A 27,630-nucleotide genomic window follows, 5' to 3' on the forward strand; every position below is an offset into this window, starting at 1 on the left:
TAGGCTGATTAATTTTTCATCGACAGAAGTCACTTTAAATAATGATAGAGTAGCATATAAATACTCTGCAAGAAAACTATTGTCTGCTTGAAGCTCCAACAACTTACATACATCTTTGTTATGTATATATGTAACATTCCTGTTGCAGCCTTTTCAAAATAGACCTAAAAATTTTTTTCTTGTTTGAAGCTGCCAAAACATGAAATATATAAAGTTCTTAGTTTGCAAAGCAGTATAAACAGAATAACAAATTACAGGGCAGATGTTCACTATCCTATACACAGGACATGAAAAAGGTTGAAAAATGTTTCATCTCAATTAGTGCACCAGAAAAAGCCACTGTGATTTCCCTTCAGTCAAATTACTTAGTAAATTCTTTCCTGATGAAATGACACATATTATATTTAGTACAAGTAATTAATACTCAGAACAACCACAAAAAGGAAATATAATTGCAAAATACATTTTGCATATACACCGAAACTGACAGAAGAAATACATATCTTTTAACAAATACCACCATGATGTCAGATCAGTATTAAAAAATGGCTCAATTTTACTGTGAATCTAAAACTTCTCTAAAAAATAGAGCTTGTTATAAGGCAGGGGAGCAGAATTCGCCACCCCAAAATGTGTCCCTTTAGAATATTATTTTAAGCTGGTTATTTTCTAAGAAACAGCAGAATTAGGAAAAACTCTGAAAACCAAGTAGGAGTTGCTCCTTCACAAGAAACATTTACATTGGTAAATGTACAAAACTTTCATTTGTGAGAGTGTCTCCTTTGCTGTACCTGGAAGAGGAGGAAAATGAAACCAACCTACCAAATACATAGAAATAAAAACAGCAAATAAGGCAAAATGAGGTGACAGAGGAATATGTTTCCAACAAAAGAACAAGATAAAACCCCAGAAGAACTAAGTGAAGTGGAGATAGCAATCTATCTGATAAAGAGCTCAAGGTAATAATCATAAAGATGCTCAAAGAACTCGGGAGAAGAATGGATAAACAGAGCGAGAAGTTAGATGTTTTTAACAAAGAGAAAATATAAATATAAAAAAGAACCAAAAGAGATAAAGAATACATTAACTAAAATAAACAGTACACTATACGGAATCAACTGTAGATGAGATGACAGAGAGGAAAGAACCAGCAAGCTGGAATACAGAAAAAAGAATAAAAAGTAAAAAGAAATGAGGCCAGTTTAAGAGACCTCTGTAACAGCATTACATGTACTAACATTCTTATTATATGGGTCCCAGAAGGAGAAGAGAGAGAGAAAGGGGCAGAGAACATATTTCAAGACAAAATAGCTGAAAACTTCCCTAACCTGGGAAAGGAATCAGACATCTAGGTCCAGGAAGCACAGGCAGTCCAAACAGGATCAACCCAAAGAAGACCATACAGACACACTGTAATCAAAATGGCAAAAATCAAAGAATATACAAAGGGAGAAGACAGCCTCTTAACCAAATGGTGCTGGGAAAACCGAACAGCTATATGTAAAAGAATCAAACTGGACTACTCTCTCACATCACACACAAAAATAAATTTAAAATGAATTAAAGACTTAAATGTAAGATAAATGTAAGTTCTTCTAGACTTAAATGTCTAGAAGAAAACTTAAGCCAAACAGCTCATGAAAAGTGATCAACATCATTAATCATTAGGGAAATGCAAATCAAAACCACAATGAGGTATCACCTCGTACCTATTAGAATGGCTATTACCAAAAAGAGAACAAATAAAAAGGGTTGGCAAAGATGTGGAAAAAAGGGAATCTATGTGCACAGTCGGTGAGAATGTAAACTGGCGCAGCCATGAAGGCAAACAGTATGGCGGTTCCTCAAAAGATTAAAAATAGAAGAACCCTATGATTTAGCAATTCCACTCAGATATTTATTCAAAGAGAACAAAAACACTAATTCAAAAAGATATATGTACCCATATGTTCACTGCAACATTATTTACAATAACCAAGATATGGAAGCAACATAAGTGCCCATTAATAGATGAATGGATAAGGAAGATGTGATAATACACACACACAAACACACACACATGATGGAATATTAGTCAGCCATAAAAAATGAAACCTTGCCATTTGCAACAAATGGATGGACCTAGAGGGTATTAATCTAAGTGAAGTCAAACAAAGAAAGAAAAATACTGTATGATTTCAGTTATATGTGGAATCTAAAAAAAAACACAAAACAAATGAACAAACATAAACAGAAAGAATTATAGAAAACAAACAGGTGGTTGCCAGAGGGGAAGGGATGGAGGGAGTAAAAAATAGGTAAGGGAGATTAAGAGGTACAAATTTCCAGTTGCAAAATAAATGAGTCACAGGTATGAAATGTACAGTGTGGGGAATTTAGCCAATAATTATGTAATATCTTTGTGTAATGACAGATCATAACTAAGATTATCATGGTGATTATTCTGAAATGACAGAAATATCAAATCATGTGTTGTATAACAGGAACTAACACAGTGTTGTAGGTCAATTATACTTCAAAAACAAACAAATTCATGGAAAAAGAGATCAGATTTGTGATTACCAGAGGAAGGGGTGGGGGAGAGGAAACTGGATGAAGGCAATCAAAAAGTAAGTACTAGGGATGTAATGTACAATATGATAAATATAATTAACACTGCTGAGTGTTATATATGAAAGTTTTTAAGAGAGTAAATCCTAAGAGTTCTCATTGCAGGGAAAATTTTTTTTATTTCTTTAATTTTGTATGAGATGATGAATCTTCATTAAACTTACTGAGATCATCATTTCAAGACATACGTCAGTCAAATCATTATGTTGTACACTTTAAACTTATATAGTGCTGTATATCAATTATTTTTCAATAAAACTGGAAGAAAAAATAAAATAAAAATAAAAAGGGAAAAAAGATACACACAGATCAGTGCTACTGATGCACAGTTACTGACGTTGCTTCTCTTAAAGCATTCTTACTCACCATTCTTATTCTCGATACCATTATTCTCTCATCTTTGGTAGCCTGTCTCATAGCACCTTCTCAGAGAAGCACTTTATGCTTACCCAAATTTTCTAAACAGTTTTCCAAGCACACAAAATTGTAGTTAAACCTCCTGTCAGTTGCAATTAGTAAATTCTTTTTTCCAAGACTTGTTATTAACCATGCTGGTTACTGGAGGTGGAGTGCGGTGGGGTGGGAGAATAAAAAGAAAAATACATACTACTAGCTTTGTCAAAATAGCCCAGTAAAACTATAATCAACTATTTATCCCTGTAATGTAAACTATTTAACACACAAGTAATTTAAGCTAATATGTTCCTGAAATGCCTTTTCTGTTTAATAAGGAACCATGCTAAATTCCTGTATTTTAAAAAGGCATACTGAACAGTAATTTTTATAAAATAAGCCACAATTATTTTTCTAAACCAAAGAACATCAGTGAGATGTACCTATTTGTCAAAGTGGAATTCTAAGTCTTATAATAGCTCACACAGATTATCCAAAATTTCCATGCATTAACAAAATGCTTCTGCTGGTCCTATTTCCTCAGCCTTTCACCCTACTACGTGGTACTTTCTTACAAATTGTTAGGGGACAAGTCTGATTATTTTAGGCTATAAAATAATAAAATATTTGAAATTTTATGATTATCAACATTCCTCACACCATACACAAAAGTAAACTCAAAATGGCTTAATTAAAGACAAATGTAAGACAAGACAGTATAAACCTCCTAGAAGAAAACATAGGTGAAAGATTTTCTGACATAAATCTTAGCAATGTCCTCCTAGTGCAGCCTATTCAAGCAACAGAAATAAAAGTAACAATAAACAAATCGGAGTTAATTAAACTTATAAGCTTTTGCACAGCAAAGGAAACCATAAGCAAAACAAAATGACATCTATGGAGTGGGAGGAAATACTTGCAAAAGATGAGACTGACAAGGGCTTAATTTCCAGAATATATAAACAGCTCACACAACTTAATAAGAAAAAAACAAACAACCCAATCCAAAAATGGGCAGAAGACCTAAACAAGCAATTCTCCAATGAAGACATACAAATGGCCAATAGGCACATGAAACAATGTTCAAAATCGCTAACTATCTGAGAAATGCAAATCAAAACTACAATGAGGTATCACCTCACACCAGTCAGAATAGCCACCACTAAAAAGTCCACAGATGATAAATACTGGAGCAGTATGGAGAAAAGGGAACACTCCTACACTGCTGGTGGGAATGTAGTTTGGTGCAGCCATTATGGAAAACACTATGGAGATTCTTCAAAAAACTAAAAATAGACTTACCATATGATCCAGAAATCCCACTTCTGGGCATATATCCAGAGGGAACTCTAACTTGAAAAGATACATGCACCCTTATGTTCACAGCAGCACTATATACAATAGCCAAGACATGGAAACAACCTAAATGTCCACTGACAGATGACTGGATAAAGAAGCTGTGGTATATTTATACAATGGAATACTACTCAGTCATAAAAGAGAATAAAATAATGCCATTTGCAGCATCATGGATGGACCCAGAGAATGTCATTCTAAGTGAAGTAAGCCAGAAAGAGAGAGAAAAATACCATAAGATATCACTAACATGTGGAATCTTAAAAAAAAAAGAAAGACACTAATGAACTTATTCACAAAACAGAAACAGACTCACAGACATAAACCAACTTATGGTTACTGGGGGAAAGGGGGTAGGAAGGGATACACTGGGACTTCAAGATTTGCAAATATTAATTACTATATATAAAATAGATAAACAAATTTCTTCTGTATAGCACAGGGAACTGTATTCAATATCTTGTAGTAACCTATAATGAAAAAGAATATGAAAACAAATATATGTATGTATATGTATGACTGAAACATTATGCTGTATACCAGAAGTTGACAACTTGTAACTGACTATACTTTAATTAGAAAATAAATAAATTAATTAAAATTTATGATTATCAATCTAAATCATAACTCAATGTAAAACATTAAGTTTTTCTATCAGGAATTTGGAAGCTTTAATGGAGAGCCTAAATTATATTAAGCTAGACACCTTTCTGACCCCATTTAAAAAGTCAACAGAATGACAATTAAATCTGTACTTAATAAGAAGTCAAAACTAAGATTTGAGAACTAAGATCCTGTTTATCTGAATTCTAGTGAGGAGTAAAAAGATCAGATACAGATAATTCCCCAAATTCATTTTTACAGCTATTCCCTATTCCATTTGTTAGCAATGCAGCTCAAAGAACTAACCACTTGTTACTACCTTTTTTGGTTAGACCTAGAACCTTGGACATGACATTAAGATTCAATAAGTCTTAAAAGATGACAATGAAAACCTTATTTACATTCTAGCATATTTAAACCTATCTCTTCTGAGCCATTAAATCTCCTTTTTTGCTGACGGAAAGAACAGTGATCTCAGAGCTGGGCAATCTGGAATCTCACTAGCTCAAGCTACTTGAGTAACGTAAATTATTTGGGCCTTAGTTTTCTATCTACAAAATGATTCCAGCCTAACCACTCTCACCAAATGGTGTCCTGTGGCATGCCAAGTTCCTGAGACACTCTCTGAAGAATGATTCCATGACCAAACGCCAAGCTCCTAAAAAACTCTCTAAAAGATGATTCCACAGCCAAATAAACTTAGGAAATGCTGCGTACTGTTGCTGTCTCACGTCCCCTTCCTCATCTTGGAAAAGTACAAGGTATACTGACAAATTAAGGGCTCGAAGAAATTCTGCAAAGAAAAACCCTACAAGATGAATAAGTTCTGGGGATCTAAAGCACGGCACTGTGATTATACAGAACAATACTGTACTATATACTTAAAAGTTGTTAAGAGAATAGATCTTGAATGTTCTTACCACAAAGAGAAATGGTAATCATGTGTGCGATGGAAGTGTTGGCTAACACTATGCTGGTAATCATGCTGCAACATATGCGTATCAAATCAGTATGTTGTACACTTAAAGGCACACAATGTTATATGTCAACTATATCTCCAAAAGGTTGGGAAAACAAAAACCCCTTCAACTCCATTTAATCTACTGCTTTCCAAAGTTACATGACCAAAGAGTTCTGTTGGTTAGTTGCTTGGTTTTTAGTTTCAAGTAACATTTGTTAATATTCCACAGACAACATTTGACAAAATTCATTCTAAGAAACACTGGTCCCTGCCAGCTCTGAATCATTTTCCCCAATCTATACTTAACTGAAATGCTCACTGAAAATACTGAGTATGGCAGTGTCAGAAAAATCTAACATAAACTATCAATGAATCAATGGCTCTTTTTCCCCCTTTAAGAGAGAAGGTTCCTATCCAATAATATCCCTCAAGGGGATCCTCGCAAGATTTAGCACTTTGGACTGATGAAGGGGCTAATGCTCAAGCCCACACCATGGAAGGAACTACAACAAATGTCTCTTGAAAGATTAACATCTGCCCCGAATCACAAAAGCCCGTAACATTAATACACAGACAAGTTATAAATGTTTTGCCCTAAGTGTTGATTCCACAGCTTGCTGCCACACATCCTAATTAGTGAACTACTTCAGTGCATATGCTTTCACTACTTACAACTCTCTCCCCAATTTCTAAGAGCAACAGGGACATGGGCTATAATTAAGTCATTCACTAACACCCACCTCATGTGTTCATTTTAATAATTATGTTTTATAGACAACGGCTCTGTATCTAATAACACAAATGGTATATATCTGAACTTAACAAAAAGTTCATTCATTGTTTACTACTGGCAACTCTGGTGTTGCTGTTTCTAAAATTGAAAGGTTAAACTTGCAACATCAATCTATAAACCCAGATAAGAATGTCATAGTTCTACAGCTCAAAGAGAATGAACTCAAAGAGTCTGGTTGCTTTTCAACATTACCAGCAGCAAACAAAATCACCATATAGAGCGAGTTCACATCAAAATGCAAAGAAAGGAGTTCTTGGCAAAGTCATCAAAAGGAATACCAAAACACATAGCTTTTTATGATAATTACAAGACAGACTCAAGTGCTGGTGACAGGATGTGCTGAGTCCAGAATCTTCTGCTTCTCTAATGGGAGAGTCATTCTGCTACAGGACCCTATGACTTAAAGACCTGCTTGTTACAGCACCAAATAAATTAAGGACTAGCACAAAATATTAAAACATCACATAAGAAGTGTGGAAATAATTTTACAAGTGTGTTTAAAAGAAAAAGTACCTTAGGATTTTTTAAAAGTCAACTTTGGGACCAAAATTTTATGTAATAAGAGATCTTTAAAACTGCTGCTTTCTTAGTCTGTACATTGAGTGTTCCAAAATGTAACAAAAAAGTTTTTAAACTGCATTCTTCTAAATATAGTATTTTCCTAGGATTGCATTGTTATAGGCATTTCCATATTGGGGAAAAGATATTTAGAATATACATATACAGTCGGCCCTCCATATTCTGCATCCACAGACTCAACCAACCACAGACAGAAATGGATGGAAATTTTTTTTTTAATTCCCAGAAGTTCCAAAAAGTGAAACTTGGATCTGCCCACACTGGTAACTATTTACACAGAGTTCACACTGTATAGATATTATAAGTAATCTAGAGATGATTTAATGTATACAGAGGAGGACTGCATGAGTTATACGCAAATATCCTACACCATTTTATATAAGGGACTGGAGCATCTGCAGATTGTGCTTATCTGCAGAGGATCCTGCAACCCCCCCACGCATACTGAGGAATGACTGTAGGTGAAAGAACCCATATCCAAAAATAGAGAACTCTCAAAATCCATAAGGAGAAACAACATGAGAGCCCAATTTCTTAAAGGTGGAGCAAACTCTTAAACAGGCAACTTTACAAAAATGAGGATATTCAAATGGCCATAAATTTACAAAAAGGTGATCATAAGGCAAATTAAACCCCAACTATAATACCACTAAATACCAGAAAGGCTAAAATTAAAGTTGGTGACATGCTAGTGAGGATATAGGACAATGAGAATTCGCACAAGGTACAACCACTATGGAAACTGAGAGTATTCACAAAAGCTAAGTATGTTTACCCTGCGATCAAGCAATTTAACTCTTGTTATCTACCCAAGAGAACTGTGTTATGTCCATCAAAAGATATGTACAAGAACATTCAAAGCAGCTTTACTGATAATAGCCTAAAACTGGGAACATCCCACATGCCCACCAAAAATAGAACAAATTGTGCAAAATGCATACAAATCTCACAGACAGAACACTGAGTAAAAGAAGACAGAGTATATACTGTATTATTACATTTATACGAAGCTCAAGGACACGCAAAACTGATCTATGATGGCAGAAGTGAGAACAGCAGTTGCGTGAAGAAGCATGAAGGAGCCTTCTAGGATGCTGAAAACCCTCTCTCTCTCAGCCTGGGGGGTGACTGTAAGGAGCACGTACCTGTGTAACAATTCAACAGGCTGCATACCTAAGATCTGTGCACTTCACTGTATGGAAACCTAAAAATTAATTTTAAAAAAGGAAATAAAAACAAAAAACTATTGAGTTCCTCCTGGGGATTTTTTCTAAAATTCATTGACACCTCAGAATTTTACAGCTAAGAGAAATCTTGGCAGTTATCTAGTCCAGCTCCCTTAGTTTACATCTAGATAAACCGAGGTCCAGAAATGCTACATTATTTCAGTCAGCAGCAAAACTTAGGGTTAGAACCCAGAATTCCAATCCATGATTCCCTTCATTTTACAAAGGACTTAACACCACCGTTAATCAAAACTCACCAGGAAGGCAGTAAAGTCTCAGTGTTATAAAACCACACTAAAATACAGTGACATAGAGGTGCTCAGGTAACAAGGAAACAGAGCAATTAACAAGTCTACAAGAAAACACATTTTTATGATAATTACAAATTCAGCCAATCAATGGCAAAAAGGAAGAGGAGATTTAAAAGAAAAAAAAAAATAACTTTCACAAGCAATGTAGATAAGAAAGATGTCCCATGCCTTGTTTTCCAGCCTCATCAATGTCCCTGCTGTTCTGAGAACAGGTCATGCCTGAAACTTATCACCCAAAGACAGGCATGCTCTTTATCTGGGTGTCTCCCAAGGAGCCCCTCTCCTCAGAGCCTCCTCCTGACACCCTGATGTAATTATCATCACCATCACTCTCTACCCCTCCCCTCTTCATTTCTCTTGTTCGCATGTATTATCCTGACACTATATTGCACACTTATTGTTCAGTTACCCTCCTCACTAGCCTATAATAATCTCCCTGAGGGTGAGAACTTAGCTCTGTCTTGTTTACAGTGCTACATCCCAGAGCTAAAATAATGCCTGGCACATACGAGGGACTCAAAAAATACATCCTGTTCAAATGCCTAAGTGCATTCATTCATTTGTGAATTGGATTAATCAGTTGATAAACAAATAAATGAATATTCATAGTCCTTTCTTTTTCTCTACCTGTCTTCATGGCCCCTGGCTATTTGTAGAATTGGGTCATTTGGTCAAGGTGGGATGCCACAAACAGCAAGCAGCAGTCACCAGTAACCAGGAGCTGGTATCAGTGAAGAAAGAGCCTGTGCCCTTCTCAGTAGAACTCCGTAGGAACACCTGTGTCCTCCACACACTCCTCCCATTTCCTGCAGGGAAACTCCAGGTAAGAATTATCTTTGAGGCACAACTCCTCAAGAGATACTGAGGACAACAGTAGGTATCATTTAAACAGCATTAAGTTAGGTAAAGAACTCAAACTGACCTTGAAAAACTGGGTGTCTTCCAAAAATCTGAATGACATGAATTAGGGATAAACAGAAAACCGCAAAACCTAGTAATAAAAATCAGCAGGAAGCCAGAGTCAAGACAAAAGTTATTTTGAAAGCTCTCTGGTGAAAGCACTAAGAAATGGAATATACTGTCAGCAATCTAATTACTGTTTAAAAACCTAATACTTGATAACATTAACAAACAGTAACAATGGTTACAGGTACTACCTGCATACTCATCAGACTGATTCCAAGCAAGATCAAATTTCTCCACATCATGCCAGGTACGTATCTGTAATATTATTAGTATTTTAATATTTGAAACAGTAATGCAAACTTATGAAAAGAAATTTTTAAAAATATTTTAAAATTCACGTTATTGGTTAGCTAAAATGTGCAGTAGACCACGTCTTATCCATCTCTGCACCCCCAGTGACTGGAACATGCTAGGAATTCAACATTTATACAATTGATTGAACAGAAGAATCACACTGCTGCACAGCCTCAGAGAAAGAAACATGGGAGCCATTCTAAGCATAAATCTGAGCCGTTTCTAGAATGACTATCATAGATAAGCTAATATATGTTATTTCACGGACAGTATTTGTAGACCTACACAAATATATTCCCTATTCTTACACATTCTTAAAGGCAGAATTAGGCTCTGGATAAAAAATCATGTACATAATACATATTTTTTACTTTTATAACTACTGACGAAGAAAATCATGCAAGCAGTTAGCTAAAATTATTTGGCGTATCAAATGAATGACCACAGCAAAAACACAAACTTCCCTTGTTTAGGCTAGTCATCAATAGGTAGCATTGTTCACTTGTCGAGTCATTACCAGGAGGTCATAAAACCTGAGGCTCCTCAGATTTAATGGAAAAAGCAGACCTAAAATACAAAAACTAAAGACAGATTGCACTCACAACAAGATTACCCCATCACATGAGCTTTGCACTCACTAAAATGTGCTTAACTTGGAGGTAAGTTTCTCAACACTCTCTCTCAGCTTTTACTTATTACAAAAGGACAACTGTCAGGAGCTTTGTCATCATCTGAATTTTCCTTTTGCTTCACATTACAAGTTTCAAGAACACTATTTTCTTTCCTGTAATTTTCCATTTGGCAAGTGAGTTCTCTCTCCAGCTGTTTCTTGAGAACAGTCAACTCAGCTGCCCCTTCATTCAACGGCCGTGCACTGGGCACCCACTGCTTTCCCAGCACTTCACGTTGCGTATTTCTTCTGACTCTGGCAGAGTATTTTTATAAGCTGATGTACCAGTACAAAGCACACCGCAGATTATGGTGGTCTAATAAAACACAGCTATTTTGTTCAAAAGGAGATCTACTTGCAGAATAAGAAGCTCCATCAGCAGAGTAAGACAGGAACACTCAGCTCCTTTGTCTCCAGCTCTGAGCAAAGCAGTCAAGAAATCCACATACAAATCTTCACTGAATGATACCTTTTAAAGGTTTTATGTGGTATAATACGATTTTAAAGACAAAACCGACATGCTGATAAACCACACTGAATGGTTTTGAGTATGACTGCTTTTTTCCGTCGAAAGGATTAATTCTAATTCAATGTTAAAATGGAAAACATATGAGATCTTTTAAGTCAAACACATACTAGAATTAAAATGGAAAAACAAAACAAGGACAAATATAATTTAATTTACAAATGCTGGCTGGCTGGCTGGGCCAGAGCTAGCACTTTCTGTTCCTGGACCTGGTGTCTCTGATGCCTCCTAATGGCTCATCACTACCCACATTGGAGTAACTGAAGTTTAAACAATTATTTAGCCAAGCACCTGTACCTTGATTTACTCCTCGCACCAAACCCTGTGTGCTGTTTTCCCCCATGTTTACAAATGAAGAGCCTGAAGAGCGGAAAGCTGAGGAATCAGGAAATTGCTCAGTCACACATGTAAGAAGTGGGGAAGCTGAGATTCAAGGCAAGTGTCTGACCAGAGTTCGCACTGTCATCCGTGATGCTACTTATTGATATTCTGACCCAAAATGTCTGCCATGATAGACACACAAGTGCTGTCTGCTAGCACGGGTGTCATCTTCACACCGCTCAACCCAGATCATTTATCACGGGGCACACCTGCCCTCCTGCAGGTGGTTAATCCAGAACCAGTGTCTACTTCATGCCACACGTTCCACCTGACACTGAACTGTTTCCCTGTCTTGTTCCTCAACTTCCAGAAAATAATGTAAATATGTACGTATTAACATAAGTATAACAATAACCATTATAGTTAAGTTATACCTTAACCAGAGGTCAATTATCAAACTACTTCAGAATTTCAGACACTCAAACTCCAGAAGAAAGCAATAAAGGTTAAAAGGAGGCATCAAAAAGCCATGTCCTGACGCTTATGTCCCCAGCTTGGAGAAGAACCCCTCCAGCTCCCTTTCCCACTTTTCCCTTGACTATTACTTTACTAACAATAAACTTTGTGATCTAGTCTCCAAGCCAGTAACTAGTACATCCACTCCTCCTTTATTCCTGCTCTACTTCCCCTTAACACTTACCCCTGCTAACCCACTGTGTAATTTATCCATTTAGTATGCTCACTCTTTAATGACTACCTCTGACCACTTCCTCCCCTTTCAGAATGTGAGTTTCACAAACACAGGGGATCTTTATCTGACTTATTTACTCATTTGCTAACCGTACCAAATGCCTCTCAAACACTACCTGGTACATAGTATGTGCTCAATAAACATTTTAATGCATTAAGAAACCACAAGTTCAAGAGGCAAGAATGCTAAAACTAAACAAGCTAACACAGCAAAAACTGACAGCAAAAAGAGAAAAGGAAAAAAGATGAAAACAGAGTAACTTTGGAGAAAAAAGCAGTAGTCCGAGGGCACGGGGCACACAGAAATACTGCAAGAGCAGTAACACTCACGAGGGAACAGAGCCATTATTGAGACAAGTCCTGCTCAGTATTCTGTGTGAGAAGCAGGCAAGAACACATGTGGAAAAGATGGTCATTTCAGATGAGTAGCGTATATAACACCTTAACAATGAAAATGTTCCAGTTGTTTAGAAAATTTCCTTATGCTGAACATTTCATTCACTGATGTCGTTATTCTATGTTAATTATCTACACCAACTTTCACTTTTTCACTTGGCAACACTGTGGTCCAGTGTAAAAAGCACTTAAATTTGGAGACATTTCTCTGCCACTAACCAAAGTGAGCCCTGGCCTTGAAAATATATAAAAAATGTTTCAAAATGCTCACACCTTGCCATCATTCAGATTCTGTTAATTATGACAGCTAGATATTATTTATAAACTGGTACACACCTATCCTATACATGATTGCCTGGTTTCTTTGCATAATTGAAGGAAAATGTCAGTGTGATACAGTGAATAATTTTCTAAAAGTAAGTTGTTGTTATGTACATACACATAGAGTCAGACTATTAAGGAAGGAAGGAAAAACAAAGCTGAAAGTGCCTCTAGGTTAAGTTCCAGAAACCACTTAAATCTTTAACAAGCAAAGAATCATTTGTAATTATCATGTTCAACGACTCAATTAATTCTTACAAGTGGCAGAAGAAAAGCATTATCCATACTTCATAGACTATGAACACGCAACTTACACACGCCACTCTGAGACAGGGCTGAACCTGAATGGAAGAGCAAACCTGTCCTAGATCTAGTGCGCCACCTGGTGGCTTGAGTCTAGTACTCCACCATCTTCCATTTCTCCACAGGGTCAGAAGGGACCCATGGCAACCTTTTCTTTACCACACTTACTGTCTAATCATTTACACCTGAATATAAGATAGCTTTCCCCAAAATAAGTATCCCTCAGAAGTAGAGGTCTCCTGATATTTGAATCTCTCGTAGGAAGTTCTCTGAACTAATTTAGAAAACAGTGGAAGGCACAGTAGCCTGAAATGAGTTCAATCACTGTAATTTTTTAATTTACACAAGATTACCTGATGGAATCAACAAAAAATAAATAAATAAGTATTTAAAGGTAAAAGGGCATAATTTCAGAAACAACAAACAAAAAGTGGCAAGGGGAAATAGGCTGAGTGCTGAGATAGTGTTGAGGCTGAGTGATGGGCATATGGGCAGGGTTCACGGCACTGTTATCTCTACCCTAGGAATGCTCCATGTTTAAAAAAAAGTTCCACTTTAAAGTTTTTTTTATTAAAAATTAAAGTAAAAATATATAATTCAGACTTACTTATTAATCCTAGTGATATGTGTTTCAAATATGACGTGAACTTTCCAAAAAAGCTTTTTAACCTAAAACTGCTCTAAAAAACAAAGTTTGTTCATCTTTTTTCTTTTAAAAAAGAAAAGATACCTTTAAAAATAATAAATGGTTAGTAACATTGTGAACATCATCATTATCTACAAACAAGTAGAGAGTAAGTGTCCTGTGGCCTAAGACAAGCTTCCCACCATCTTCATCCGTGGAGTCCAGGAGTGCTGTGTTTTAAACAACGCGAACAGAAGCAACGATGATGGGCTCTGTAATCCCTGCCAGAGAAGTGGCTCTGGTGCCAACAAAGACATCTAACAGGTGCAAAACTACTGTCATCCCCCATTATTATGTTCTCTTGTCACTAATTTGTGAATGTGTGACCCAGAAAGGAAAATAAAAACATGGAACACGGGTGACCTGAAACCTGAAAACTGACTGTCTAATTAGATAGAGAACAGCCTGATCACAAGAAGAAACCCTTTGTAGTAGAGCTATATCCATAACAAGGACATATTAAAGATAGGCAGGTGTCCGCTGCAGATAACAAAGCCATGGAACAAACAGTTCAAGAAGGGCTCCTGTCAACACCGTGTAAGAATGAAGTCAGAGGAGTCACAATTCAAGGGCAGCAGCTGCCCCACCCCTCACCCCAGCCCCAAGGGTAGAAGGCAATGAAGAGGAGGCACAGGGCCATGATGCCACCAGAGGGCCCTCCCTGCCTGACAGCAGATACCCCCAATACACTGCCACACAGTGACTTACAAGCAAATCACTCAAGCCAGGTTTACTCTCTGTCACCCCAATCATACTTCAGGTAAAAGACTTGACTTCACAAAAAAAAGAGATAGGGATACATATTCCTCTTAAAATCTAAATCAAGTTTCTTTTAATTGTGTAATAATGCAGCTACGATACTATATACACACACACATGTACACAGAATCACATCACATGTTTATTCTACAACGAGGAAGAAAAGGCACAGTGTAAGCCTACCTCTTTAGTGCAAACAGATCTCTTATAGACCAGTCAGACAAGGTCTAAATTCTTGCTGCTTAAGTATTTTATTAAGGCAATAACCTGGATTCAGTCACTAAATTTAACAAGGCAGATTCTCACTGAGAAAAAAATGATACGAGTCATTAAAGACACTGTTCAAAAGATCATTTTCAAACCTCATAATTTACACTGTTACTAGTATTCCTAGTTACTAGGGATAATGACAGTGCTGCCATCTTCATCACCCCTCAGAAAGCTTTTGCTTACTCCCTTTCATTTTTGTTATCATCAGCATCAGTCTCTTAACTGTTTCATAAAACTATATAAAACAGAAATACAAAATTCTACACATTTCAGCCCTTGATCATAGAAGTTATCCAAAATAAGACACCTCTTCCTAACATTTTTTTCAACCTTTAAAAATTAATCAAGGATACATTGCTCATCCATTGTCAAAAAACAGAAGTTTCCTATTTCCTACCACGCTCTTCTGGGAGTGCTGTGGAGAAAGGCACTCTCATGTACTTAAGTACAAAAGGGGACAGTTATGCAGGGAATCTGGCAATACCCAGCAAAAGTATATGAGCTTCTGTCTTTTGATGCACTATGTGAGATAAAGCACACAAGCAGACCTTCACACAAATGCAAAATGACAAAATCATACTAGCTATAACAGCAGAAGACTAGAAACAAGCCAAATGTCCACTAATAGGAGACTGTCCTATAAATAAACTGTCCTATGAATGAGTGACAGGATGTCCACTCAGGAAAAAAATATGTAGCTGCAAAAACAAAGAGCGAGGGGGATCTCTATGATACGGTATGAGAGTAACTCCTAGGATACGTTTTTAGAGAAGAAACAAAGATGCAAAAGAGTGTACACAGAATGTTTCTCTTGGTGAAAGAAAGGAGAAAAATAAGTTTATTCAGAAGTATTTGTTTATTTTTACAAAAACAAACCCCTAGAAGGATAAACCAGACACTAATCAAAATGGTTATTTCCAGAGGGCAGGGGAATAGGAGGGAGGAGATACGGAAAGGGCCCTTTTCTGAGTGTATCTCTTTTTATGTTTTGACTTTGGAACCATGTAGATGTTCCTATTAAAAATATTAATATTACTAATATTACCTATTAAAAACTAAAATTAAGAAGCAAACTCCAAAACTGAAAGCAAGTTGAAATAAATGAACCTAAGTCACATAAGAGAAATTATTCCACGTGACTTCTGAACACAGTATTCTGATGGAACATCTGAGTGGGATATGTTCCAGGGACAAAAAAGAGAATCACAAAAGTATCATAAACTTCACTCATCAGTTGTCATAAGTATTGTTACTTGACTGTGTAATGTTGAATCTATTTTATGTATGTCATGATATAAAGCAAGTTCATAAATACACTAATGTGATCAAGAAATGCAAAGAGAAACAAATATGGAATCAGAAAAGTTAAGACAACTTCACAATATTCAACTTGAATTGGAAATATCAACATAAACTCACACTACCCAACTCTTCTTGATCTCTAAATTCAATAGCTATTAAAAAGAATCAGGGCTTCTCGGAAAAACGTCTGGCAGGTTCTAAGACTGGGCTGGGAAGTGCGTAAGATGAGGCTGGGCTCTCTTTTCTGTTCTAGGAAACAGGAAGACTCGAAGACTCAAAGATGCCTATCAAAAGGACAGAGGGGATATCCTGAAGGATTCTGCACTGGCCAAATCTGGGACAATTTGAGCATCAAATAGAATAATGACTGTGATTATAATGCACTGAAATAAAAACACCCGTGAGTTCTGCAGCGATAGTTTAGGGGAAAAAAAAGAGAGCGAGGGATACTAATTTGCCACCAACTCCTTACTGTAAAATTAAGGAGAAAGGATTCAGCATTTACCTTGCCTTCTTAAGAGACAACTAGTTCATCTTCAAGTAATTAGGAAAATCTTTCCCTCCCTTTTTAAAACAAAGAATAGCTATTAGTAAATACATTTTTTTTTAAAAAAGAAAAAGCTAAACAAACCACTAGTGAACTGATTGAGCCAAAGATCAATGGATACTAAAACTATTACATGAAAGGTTGCTGACGAAAGGGACATGCATCTGTGCTGAAGTAGCTCTCCTACAGATTCCTTGCTAATCACAGGGAAAACCTTATCTTTACAATGAAGAGATCTGGAGGTTACCTCCTTCACATAGTGTTCAAGCATCAGTACTGGGACAATCCATCGTTATATAATATGATGTACACAAAAGCTTCTATGAAGCATGTTTGCCAAAACTGTTTAGCCTGAATCAAGATTTAGGCTTCATTTTCAGTCTACAGGAAATCTGGGCAACAAAGGAGTAAGTTAAATTAGACCAGGAGGAAAAACTCAGACAAATACAAAGTGTGGGACATTCTCTAAGACATCTGGCCTGGACTTTCAAAAGCCAACGTCATATACCATGGCAGTAATGAGCATAACTAGCATCCTGTTTCAGGCACAAAAATACCATTCTCCACCAAAAGGAACTAGGATTGGTTGGAGAAAGGCTGATTTCAAATCTGAAAGAAGAAAAATACAACATTAGTCTGGAACATCCTATTGTACCAGAAAAAAAGGGAATAAATACTTAAAGACTCACTTAAGGGGAATTCTACTGGCCAAATTTGGGACAATTTAAGCATTAAAAAAAAAAGATGACAATGGATTATAATACTGAATATAAATACTAATATTTATTCTAATATAAAATAATAATTTTAAATCCATGAGCCCACAGCAATACCAAAAGGAAAAAAGATGGGGGGGGGGGGGGGCGAGGAGGTAAATGGAGATAAAGCTCTTCTTTACAGAAGATATGCAATTTCAGATAATAAACGTAGAAGAAAATAATACAATTAGATCAATCACCATTTTGCAGCCCCTCTCACCTTCCCCATAATGGATTCAGACAAGGAACATCACAGGATGCTAAAATGATTGGACAACAGATTTTGGGAAAGAGATTATTCAAAATATCTCAAAAATATCATCCCACAGCTTACTATTTAAATAGTAAGGGTATAAGATGCCTTTACAATAGAAAGATCTAATTACAAAGGTGAAAATGTCACTCAACATTAGAAAGATCTGATGGCTGCCATCCAACTAAGTGAGCCGACCTAGCACGAGTGAGGGACAACCTGACATCACGTGCCGCCTGACAGAGGAGGACAAAAAAAAAAAAAAGAAAGAAAACCTAGCATAACCCCTAGAGAAAACTGGCAATATCTGAAAGTCCATCTGCATACCTAACGACGCAGCAATTCTACCCTAGGTCTGCACCCAACAGAAATGCGCCCATGTTTACAGAAAGACATGTAAGAGGGTATCCGTATGCAGCACTATTCACAGTAGCCCCAAACCAGGTACTACTCACATCCCCATTAACCAAGAAACGGGTACACGATGGTATACATGCAAAAGTACAACAGTATACAGCGATGAGATGGAACAATCTACAACACACAACAACACAGATGAACTGCACTTCATACAACGTTGAGCAAAAGAAACCACAATCCAGAGCACATTCGAATCATGCATGATTCAATTTACAGAAAGTACAAAATAGGCAAAACTCATCTGCAGTCTTACAAGTCAAGAGAGTACTAGTAGTGACCAGAAAAGGACGAGAGGGGACTTTGGAGGTAGTAGTCAATTTCTTGATTTGAGAGCCAGTTACATGAGTGAGTTCAATTCATGAAAATGTGTCTACTGAACTGAACACTTGAGTGTAATTTTCTGTATGAATATTATACTTCAATTTAAAAGGATTTTTTTTTAGAAAGTACGTATCACCTACACCTCAAAACAACTGGGCTGAATCTGATCACTAGAAATACTCAAATGCTAAATAAAGGACATTCTAAAAATAATCGGCCTACACTCTAAAAATATCAGTCATAAGAAATAAAAAATTTAGAAGACTCAACAAACATAACAGCCACATTACAAACAGCATAAACATAATACTTCATACAATGCATTAACCTTGACTGGGTCTTATATTTAAAAAAAAAAAAAGCTTTCCAGGTATTCTGGATATAAATGGAACATCTGAATACGGGTTATGATGCTACCGAATTTGTTCATTTTTTTTTAGGAATAAATATTATAGTCAAGCATGAGGATATACTTGCTATCGTAGATGCTTACTTAGTATTTACAGGTGAAGGGTTGTAATACTCGCCACTTACTTTCAAATGGTTCAGGTGAAAAGGAAAGAAAAAAAAGATAAAGCAAATCTCACAAATGCTGTTAACAACCAGTGAACCTTGGTGAAGAGTGTGGGTGTCACCGTAGTCTTTTCTGTTTGTAAATTTCAAGTTTCAAAGTAAAAAGTTGAGGAAAAGAAGTCAGTATCATGAAAATATCTGAAAGACAGACGCTATTCTAGAATTTTTAAAATATAAAATAACTAAATATAATCTACAAACCTAGATTGGACACTAATTTTTTTAATGGGAAAATTTTTTTAAATAGGACTTGATATTCATGAATCATTAATTTTCTTATGGATGATAATGACACTGCATTTTGAAGAAGCACATCTTATTTTTCAGAGATATATGCTAAAGAATTTAAGGGTAAAATGTCACAATGCATTATCTAAGTTAAAATGATTCAACATAAAGAAAGGTAAAGCAAACACAGAAAACTAGCTATTGTTAATCCAGGTGATGGGTATACGGTGGCCAGTATACTATTCTCTCAACTTTCCTTCACGTTTGTAAGTCCAAAATAAAATCTGGAAAATGATGCAGTCAATGTCTCAGAAGTGTGACAGACTACAGGAGCTAAGACTATATACCCTGTTCTTCAAAAAGTTAAGAGCTGAGATCAATTTTAATTATTCTAAGGAACCAACAGCACTTAATAAATATTATTAACGGTATTTTCCATAATATAACATCAGTAAAATTTCAGCTAAAAATCCCATGTTTATGTCATATGCAATTACCGACATTTTGAAAAAACAAAGATTCTTAAATACTGGCTTTATATTGTATTATACAAAAGGTAGGTCACAAATTACTCCTGTTCTATTTTGTTTAGATCACATTATTTTCTGAAAATTTGGTATCTACCTGAATGACTGGAAACAAACATACTGGAATAATTTATGAATACAATCTCACCATCTCCAATTACGTACTACTTTTCTAAAGATGTTACTAGAAAGAACTGATCTGCTATTTTGGTTATCAAAGCAATCTATATTTGTTTATCTTCTCATCAAATCTCTCAAAAAATAACCTACTTTTCAGGATGTTTAAAAGATGTTTTTTACAGTTATCCACAGAGAAAAAATGGATTTTATGCATTGATATGGTTGCTTGAATTCCCAACTCAGTATGCTGTTATTTACTTCAAACCTTTTACAACAACAAAAGCAAAAGTGTATTTTCTTGAACATAATTAAATTGGCTTGGCCCATTATACCGACAAAACCACGCACAGCGAGCTGCTGCATGGAGCCCGGAAAGCAGGTCAGATCACTTATACTTTTCAAAGGAGAATTTTTTTAGTTTCTCTTTCTGCCTCTAAGCCCAGGAACACTGGCTGTTTATTCAGGTAGAAAATGGCTGCCAGGTACAGAGAGAAATTACTATTTGTATTCTATGACGAGAATTAGGGTCCTTCAACATAAAGTGCCACACTTCAAGACTGAGAAGCAACGCAGCATGTCCACACCAGCTGCCCAAGGCAGCCAGCCCCACAGGGTGCTTACTCTCTATCTGTAAGCAAGGGTTTGCCAAGAGAATGAAGAATTTCTAGGCTGAAAACATAGCAGGTAAAGGACCCCCATCTGCAGCAGTGACCATCTCCCTACACAGAACTCTCACTAGGGCGGCTCATAGGTCTTAAAATTCCCTGATGAGCCCCAAATTTAATCATTTACCTAGAAAAGACCAGAGCTAGGACCTGGCTCCTGACCAATGCCCTGCTCATAAAGCAGAGGTGTCCCTCAAAGAGAAAGGAGCCACCGTCCCAGCCCACAGCTCCAGGTTAGTGACACAGGGCAAGGGAGCAGGCCATAAGAACAGAGAGCTCCTCAGCAATCCCGAGGGACTCTGGAACAGAGCGTGGGGAAGTTCAAACCTAAGGGAGCTCTTGGAAACAAATCTGGGTGGAAGCAATCAAGAGGAGGCTAGTAGTTCCATAAAGACAAGTTAAACCCGTAGGCCAGCTTGTTTACCAGAGAGAAACAGGAAAAGAGACAATGAAGAAGTGCCCTCTTGGGAAAAGAACAAACCTCAAAGACTGGCCTCAAAAACTGCCGCTGCAAAAGGACCTAAATTTAATAAATCACATTAGGGAGCAATTTATGCCCCTGGGCACTGTCAAAAACAATGCAGCAACCAGTTAGCAATTCCTGGGGCCTAAGAGCTGGATGTGAAACCAACAGAGACAAACATCTTAAGAGAGATCAGAGAAAGAGACGAAGACAACACTAGTAAGACCACTGTCATCCTGGGGGGACTGGGCAACGTCCAAGACTGAGCCCCTCTTGGGAGTGACAGCAGAGGCTTCTCAAATACAAATGCATGTTCTCCTTTCTTCTCTTAACTGATTTTAAAAGCAGCTGTATAAAACAATATGTACACAACTGCACTGTTGGGACTGTAACATACAGAAAAGTAATATATTTGAAGCAACATCATAAAGAAGTGGATGGGGACAAAGCTGAAACACAGCAAGCAAATTATATTAAATGGTAACTCAGATGCACAGAAACAAAGGAAGAGAACCAGAAATGGTTAATCAGAAGGTAAATTTTAACAAATTATAAATATATACTAGTTCTTATTCCTCTTCTCAGTTTTATAAGAGACATAAAATCATATAAGGTAATAATTATAACACATATTGAGCTTATAACATATATATACATGTTGTATGTAGCATAAAAAAGGGAAGAGGGACTAGAGGTACAGAAGTAACATTTTTATATCTCACTGAAATCAAGTTAGTATAAAATCTGAAGTCGCTCCTGAGTCAAGATGTATTCGGTAAGCCCTAGAGCTGCTACTAAGAAGACATCTCAAAAATATACAGTGTAAAAATCATTAAAGGAATTGAAACATTACACTAGAAAATACCCATTTAGTGCAAAAGAAAGAGTAAAAAAATAAAAGAACAAAGACATGAGACAGAGAAAACAAGTGAAATTAAGACATAAATCCAACTCTATGAATAACACTAAATATAGATGGATTAAACATTTCAATTAAGAGGGAGCAACTGTTCTCCCTCCAAAATAAAATAAACACACACAAATATATGGTCTCTAAAAGAGACATATTTGAAACTCAAAGATACAAACAGGTTGAAGACAAAAGAAGGTACACATGTATCATGCAAACAGGAACCGTAAGATAGAATGGCGATACCAGTATCGGACAAAATAGATTTTAAAACAAAAAATCCTACTAGAGATAAAGATAACCCACAAAATGAGAAAATATTTCTAATCACATATATGATAAAGGACTCATATCTAGAATACATATAAAGAACTCTCACAGCTCAATAACAGAAAGATAAATAATGCAACTTTAAAAATGGGCAAAAAATGTGAATAGACATTTTCTCCAAAGAAAATATACAAATGGCCAAAAAGCACATAAAAAGATGCTCAACATCATTCATTAGCCATCAGGGAAATGAAAATCAAAACTCAATGGGATAACCAGTTCACACCCACTAGGATGGCTAAAATTATAAATTGGAAAAGAAAAAAAGGGGAAAAAAGTGTTGGTGAGCATGCAGAGAAAGCAGAACCACTGTCTACTTCTGCTGGGAATTTACAAAGGTGTAGTGCTTTGAAAAACAGTCTGGAAGTTCTTCAAAAGGTAAACATAAAGTTACCCTATGACCTAGCAATTCCACTCTAGGTAAATACCCAAGAGAAATGAAAACATGTCCACATAAAAACTTGTCCACGAATGTCCACAGCAAAACTTTTCATATAAGCCGAAATATGAAAACAACCCAAATGTCCGTCAATGAATGAATGGAGAAACAAAATGTGGTACATCCATACAATGGAATATTACTCAGCCATAAAATGGAATGAAGTACGACACATGCTGAATCATAGATGAACCTTGAAAACATTATGCTAAGTGAAAGAAACCAGTCAACAAGAGACCAGTATTGTACAATTCCATTTACATGAAATGTCCAGATTAAGGAAATCCAGAGACAGAACGTAGAATAATGGCTGCCTAGAGCTGGGGTGTCTGGCAGATAACAAGGAGTGACCGCTATGGGTCTGGGGTTTCTTCTGGGGGTGATGAAAACACTCTGGAGTTAGTGATGATGGTTGCACAGCTCTGTGAATATACTAAAAACCACTGAATCATATACTTTAAATGGGTAAATTGTATGGTATGTAAATTATGTCTCAATAAAGCTGCTATAAAGAAAAAAGCACAGCACAGGGTCTTGACTTACAAAATGTTATCTCATGTTATTTCTTAGAAACTACATTCAGAGAAAAGACAAACTGGCCCATATGAAAAACAGTATCATTTCAAATGTCTCTGAAAATTCCATATGAATTCAGTCAGATGTCATAAAATGCTATGAATGACCTCAAAGTCAAAGGACCTATCAAAGCCAAATAAACTTGTATGAAATCAAAGTACTATACTATCACAAACGTCCCCACTGGGATGAATTTACTGCAATCATGTTATCCTATAAAATGAATCATTAACGCAAAACTATTCGGCTACAGTAAAAATACTCATTATGTATTTCTTAAACACATGGTCATATTATGTACCCAGAGTTCAGTATTACTCAATGATAGTGAATGTAAATTTAAAATATACAGTAACTCATTTTTGCAAAAGGAAATAGAACTCTGAATGGCTCACAATAAAATTTACTTTAATTAAATGCTATAGTCATTTTTCTTAAAAAAAATACATTTATCACTTTTACAGTATAGACTACTACCCTATAATATGGGTCATTTAAATTACACATTAGAGTTGTCCCATAACATAGAACAAAATTAAGAAAATGTAACCCACATCTTCTTAAAGCACAAAGACAGAAGAATACAAAGCCTTTTTTAAAGCCTCCATCATACCTGGTGCCTTGATACAGAACACTGGCCTAGCCTGTCCAGATGTTAAGTGCCAGATGCTGATTTCAGTTAGTTGTCCCTTAAGCTTTTCCAACTCAACCTGTCCAACCCAGAGCTCATTTTCTGACCCTAAGTGCACAATTTCTTCTTCCTCAGATAAAGGCAACAGGATCTACCCAGGCATCCAAGGAGGAACTTCAAAAAAAATCAATCTGGACTCTTCTCTCTCTCCTTATTTCTAACTCCCCAAAGATCCTTCAAGTCAAATACCAAATCCTCACCAATTCCACCTCCTAAGTATTTGTTGTACCCTTACCATACTCTGTCCACCATTGCTTACTTTCGGTTCCATCATACCTCACCTGGGCTCTGCCTTGAGGCTCATCACTCTTAAATAAAAATCTCCCACAATCCTGCCACCAAAGTGATCTTCAGTGCCAGCCAGGATGTCCAACATTATGGTGGGAACCACTCCTCTACTTTTTACAACACGCAGTTCAGGTAAGGACCCTCCTCCACCTAACCTCTTGGGTAGAGCATGTGATCCAGACGTGACCAGAGTTCTCCAACCCAACCACAGTGACTGGTTCAGGGATAAAGATTTGTCTCCAGTTAGGCTACTCAGTACCTTCCTTAGCACTCTTTACTGAAACCATCAGAAAAAAAAGCACCATTATCTTTTGCTGAGATCACTAGCTGTGAGAATGATGTACCAAAAACAGGCAGTATTCATCTCTGCCACCATGTGCCTACCTAAGATTAAATCATTATAGAGGAAATTGAGGTTGGCAATACCAGCAAAAGACACAGATCTGATGGTATTTCCCCAGGATCTACTGAAGCCAGAACTTCTTTGTTACATACGCAAATAAATACTTTCTTAAAAAAAAAACTCAAAAACAATTCAACTTTGTTTTCTATTGCCTATTAAGTCCTATCTAACACATTTCTTCACAACTACTAAACTGAATTCTATAGCTCTACTATTTAAAATCCTTCAATGATTCTCTGTTACATTAAGGTTAAAATCAAAAGAGCTCAGCAGAGAGCCCTAAAAATTCTGGCCCCTACATTATTTGATGGTATAAAAATCAACTTTTGCATTCCAAAATACTGTTGAGCAAAGCAAAAAGATAAATGACACACCAGAAAAGAGTATCTACAATTTTTATCACAAAGGGCCAATGTCCTTAATACACAGAGTTTCTAAGAAGCGAAAAGAAAAAAAGCAATACCCCTAGAAAAATAAGCAAAAATGTCATATTTCAAATTTTAAATGCAAAATTCAAATGCAGTTTAAGCATAAGAACACACATTTAACTTCATTATGATAAAAGGAATGAAAACTCAAACCACACAGAAATTTCATTCCCATATATATGGCAAAAATCCAAAATTCTTACAAAATATTCTACGGCCAAAGCCATGAAGGAACAGGCATCTCATAGACACTGGTACAAAAGGGTACAACCATTATGGACAGCAGACTCTCTGTAGAGAAATTCACCTTTGACCTGGACACCTGTAACAAAGACACACCGACAAGAATACAAAAATTCTAGGCACAAGGGTACTCACTGCAACACTATGAGAGGATAAAAGACTATAAATAGCCAAATGGCCAGCAATAAAGGTATGACTGAAAAAATTATGGCACTTCCATGACAAGAGTACCATGCAGCTAGAAAATGAAGATCTCTCCATGTATTGCTGGGAAGTGACCACTAAGATGGAAACAAGTCTGCTACACTACCCCTCTGTCTAAGAAAAGGGCAGGAAATGGGTGTATATATAAGGACATGTGTACGTAGCATGGTGTGCAGTATAAACATGCATATAAAGAGATATAAATACATGCATACATGCCGTGTACACACACCACACCCACAGATACCACATCTATATTTGCTTACACCTTCAAAAACAATCAGTAGAAGGAAGCAAAGTTAATCCCAAAGTAAATAACCCAGTTTCTTTTTTTAAATGCTATCAAAAACAAGAGGAAGATTTGTTCTAAATTAAAAGATGTTTAAGAGAATATTAACCCAATGTGGTGTATAGACCTAACATGGATCCTGACTCAGACAAACCAACTGTAAAAAGACATTTTTCAGACAACTAAAGAAAACTGAAAATGTACTGGACACCACCTTACGTAATTATTGTTAATTCTGCTGGATGTGATTATGGTATTGTAGTTCTATATTTTTTTTAAGTCTATAACTTTTAACCTGGAGCAGGTTTCTCTCTTTTTAAAAACAGTTTGTTCATTATGTATTTAAAGAAACAAGATCATCTGTCTTATAGACTTGACCAGGTTTCATTTTAAAATACTCTTTTATCCCTCATATTTTTGTGAATTACTACATCTAGAAGCTTGTAGATTCAGGCTCAATTTCTCTGGCAAGAATATTCCATAGGTGGTGCTTTATACTTCCTAACACAGTCCTGTTGCCAAGAATGTCTGTCTCCCTCTTTGGCCTGATAAACATTCATGTCTTCAGACTTGGCTCAGATGTCACTTCCATCAAAAAAACCTCCCTAACCCCTAGTCCCACACTAAGGTGGCTTTCCCTACCAATCCAATAGCTAATTCGAACAGCACTGGAACTGCTTACCAATCTGTCTCCCCAGTTAAGACTATAAACTTCAGCACTGAACTAAGTCTCCCGGAATGGACTTCACAGAGGCCTGAAATTGGGGGGGGGGGGGGAGCCAGAGCTCGTGGAAAAGTGATCTTTATTTTACCCAGTAAACACATCAGACCATGGCAGGGTATTCTGGCCCAACTGTCCACACCTGGTAGGCAGGCAGGCACAGAGCCAGAACCTCCAGGGCAGCAGGAAAGAGGGAAAGAGCAACGTTCAGAAAGGAGTAAGACCACCTGAGAATACCAAAGGATGCTTCCTGCACCCGGCAGAATCGTTATCCTCTGCAAATGCTATCGCCCACAGCTACACATCTCAACAGGGAACTTATGGAAGCACTTTTCAGAATGGAATCTGCACGTGAATCACCTGCAGACCTAGTTCAAAACGCAGGTTCTGATTCAGCAGGCCTGAGGGGAGGCCGGAGACTCTGCATTCCCGGTGACGCTGATGCTGCTGGCCTGCAGACCACACTTTAACTACCAAGGCTGTGGGAGACCCAGAGGTCAGCCCTCTCTCAGGGAACGTGCCACATTTACTCCTGCCTTATTAATCATCTCTTCTAAGCTAACACATTCTGTGTCATTGAAAAGACAAAAACGAACAAAAAATCAAAACTTTAATCCTCCTGCATCCGTTGGCATCCTTCTCCCAACACATCACTGTCCCACTGTGACAATTAAACAATCTCTTATGCATCTATCACCAGCTGGAAAATGTAGGCCCTCAATAAAGGCTTGTTAAATGATGCTCAATATGACCTCAACAGATGCAATTTTTCCCACTTGCTTCCTGTCAAGATATGCTTGTTTCTTGGCCCGTCTTTCCCATTTGATCATCAATTCTT

General features: G+C 36.7%; 1 protein-coding gene across 11 annotated transcripts in view; it reads right to left on the reverse strand.

Annotated features, from left to right (window-relative positions):
- The window catches only part of ATE1 (arginyltransferase 1), a 153,650-nt gene that overhangs the window by 93,627 nt on the left and 32,393 nt on the right, over window positions 1-27,630 (reverse strand). The gene's annotated exons all lie outside the window — the stretch shown is intronic.

Source organism: Camelus dromedarius, chromosome 8 (assembly GCF_036321535.1).
Source record: "Camelus dromedarius isolate mCamDro1 chromosome 8, mCamDro1.pat, whole genome shotgun sequence".
NCBI lineage: Eukaryota > Metazoa > Chordata > Mammalia > Artiodactyla > Camelidae > Camelus > Camelus dromedarius.